General features: G+C 43.1%; 1 non-coding gene across 1 annotated transcript; it reads right to left on the bottom strand.

The window, feature by feature from the left end:
* Positions 1 to 2,135: 2,135 nt before the first annotated feature.
* Trnaq-cug (transfer RNA glutamine (anticodon CUG)) lies at positions 2,136 to 2,207 on the bottom strand. Its single transcript has one exon. It is a non-coding gene; the product is annotated as a tRNA-Gln (tRNA).
* Positions 2,208 to 2,500: the final 293 nt, after the last annotated feature.

Below are 2,500 nucleotides of genomic sequence, written 5' to 3'. Positions count from 1 at the left end.
GAGGAAACTTATCATCGCTGTTCACAACACATCCAGACCATGACTTTCAGATTCGTTTTTAACAATTCATGCCGTGTTATTAATTACTGCTCGTACTTAAGGCTCGTTCCGGTGAGTGGCGAGAGCAGCGTAACTATTACACAGCCCCACCTTGCCCTCTTTTGCATCCGACACAACCTTTTCCCTGTCACTGTGTTATTCATCAGGAGTCGTGACGGTGCGTGGCGGTCAGGTTACGTGCTCCCCTTCCCCTTCACTTCTTTTCCTGACAGTCACTCTCTAAATTATACCCTCAGCCCGGCAGGAGTTATTAATTTTCACTCATCATAAACTTCCACTCTATAAACCTCAGGTAAAAGTATTGTGGTGAGGAAATGGAGAATTGTAAAGAAGACGTGATTCTTCCGCGGTACTTTAGTGTTATATGTTTATCTATTTATTGTTTATTTATGGCCAGTGTCTTAACCCTCTTTGCTGCTATGGTCATCCTTTGCTAACACTCAAGGAAACTGCTTAACAATAGTGTCTTAGCATGGTGAAAGAAAAGAGATGTTGGGAGAATAGAAGATTATTTTTTGGCTTTTCTAGGCGGAAAACTAGTCAAGAAACTGCTGTACGAAGAGGGTTTATGAAGTTATGATTTTGGTGGAAATGTGTCTTGCTATGATGAATGGGCTGTGGCAGTTTAGCAGTTTAGGGTACTTTTCCTTACCGTGATAAACCTCTATGGGTATTTATTTTGTTTCGGGAGTTACATGACTTGAGCAAAAGTGAACATGTCCCTGTGTATGGGTTAGCTTCATCGGCATTCACTGTACGTAGCCAGACCTTATACGTAAACACAGTTATCTCCATCTTCTCGGCACCGCTCCTTCTGTCTTCGTAGGAATCCTTTTTTAGTGATCAGGTATAGTGCCACGAGGAAAGCATGTGTACTTACGTATATATTTACCTTCATCGTCATTCATTCTACGTGCCTTGGCTTTATAAGTATTACCTATTTCTATTTTCTGGGCAGTGTCTCCTCCGCCACGCTACCGAAATACGCTTTCTCCCAGCCCCAGCCCCTGCCCCAGACGCATCCCAGACACTGCCTCACACCCCATTCCTCACCTTTCTCTGTCCTACACCAGTGCTTAGTTCGCAGCTGTTCCTCATCACATTCTCCTCACTTCCTTCTCTTCCTCCTCCTCCTCCTCCTCCTCCTCCTCCTCCTCCTCCTCCTCCTCCTCCTCCTCCTCCTCCTCCTCCTCCTCCTCCTCCTCCTCCTTCTTTCTCAATTCTCGGTTTCGTCGACTCATGTTACCTGTTACTTCAAAGTCTCGTCTCTCGTAAACGTGACTGAAATTGTATTATCTGCACTTTTGTCTTTTCTTGTTGTTTGTGTTTTCTTAATTTGCAGTGTGTTTATGTTTTTCTTAGCATCATCTTTACTGTAAATATTTGTATAGCTTTAGTTTTTCAATTCTTCATCTTGATTCTACAGGTGACATGACTGTTTGTGTGTCAGGCCTTTATAACGGTAACTTCTGCATGAAAAAAAAAAAAGCAGACACAATGCTGGATTCATCATGCGATCTCTAATTTCTATATTTAGCAGACCACATTCTCTCCAAGCGCTCCTTTACTCCCACAATCAGTCTTACATGTATCTCTCCACACTCCCAGCAGGAACGCCACCTATTCCTTTTTTTTTTTTTTTTGTAATATCTCCATCTTGTCATCCGTATTACATCCCACTTGAGTCAGAACTACTTGCATAATTTTTCTTTTTTCTCTCTGCTATACTTCTCACATTCCAGCATCACGTGTCTTACTGTCTTATCCTTCCCTTGTTACACATCTAGCACACATTTATCAGACCCATCTGTAATTCCTTGCACTGAAATCCATACACTGCCCCAGATTGGAAGAGAACATCACCACCTCGGCTCTCCTCATACCACTTGTTGCATACACTGGAGGCTCGCTCTCTCTGTACCATTCCGGAGTCTTCCTTCGTTCCATCTTATGTTTTCATTTATTTGGTCCCGCTTGTCAAAAAATCACGTGTCAAAACAATAATCATTACCTTCATAACCCATTCATTTCAACTCACAATGTTCATCCTTTCAAAAGACACACTGCGGTGGAGCAGGTCCCACCGAGACTCGAACTCGGATTGTTGGATTCAGAGTCCAAAGTGCTAACCATTACACCATGGGACCGCGCACTGCAAAGGCTGCAATTCTCTATCAATCTCCTTTTCCACTTCCTCACATTCCACTCTCACCTCTGCTTGTGTTCACCATTCTCCATTTGTACACAATCGTCTTCCCGCAAACGGTCCATGCACCCACCCATTTATCAAATTCCACTCCATTCTGTTGCCTTGATGCAATTCCTCTTCACCGGCTTCTTGTTTTTCACGTATGTAAGCCTTTCTTGACAAAAATAGTTATACTGTAGTGGATAGGAAAAGTGAACGAAGCGGTGTGGTCACTTATTCTCTGAAGTGACG

The sequence above is a fragment of the Scylla paramamosain genome, chromosome 6 (genome assembly GCF_035594125.1).
Source record: "Scylla paramamosain isolate STU-SP2022 chromosome 6, ASM3559412v1, whole genome shotgun sequence".
Taxonomy (NCBI): Eukaryota; Metazoa; Arthropoda; class Malacostraca; order Decapoda; family Portunidae; genus Scylla; species Scylla paramamosain.
This window is presented reverse-complemented; position numbering and strand designations above follow the sequence as displayed.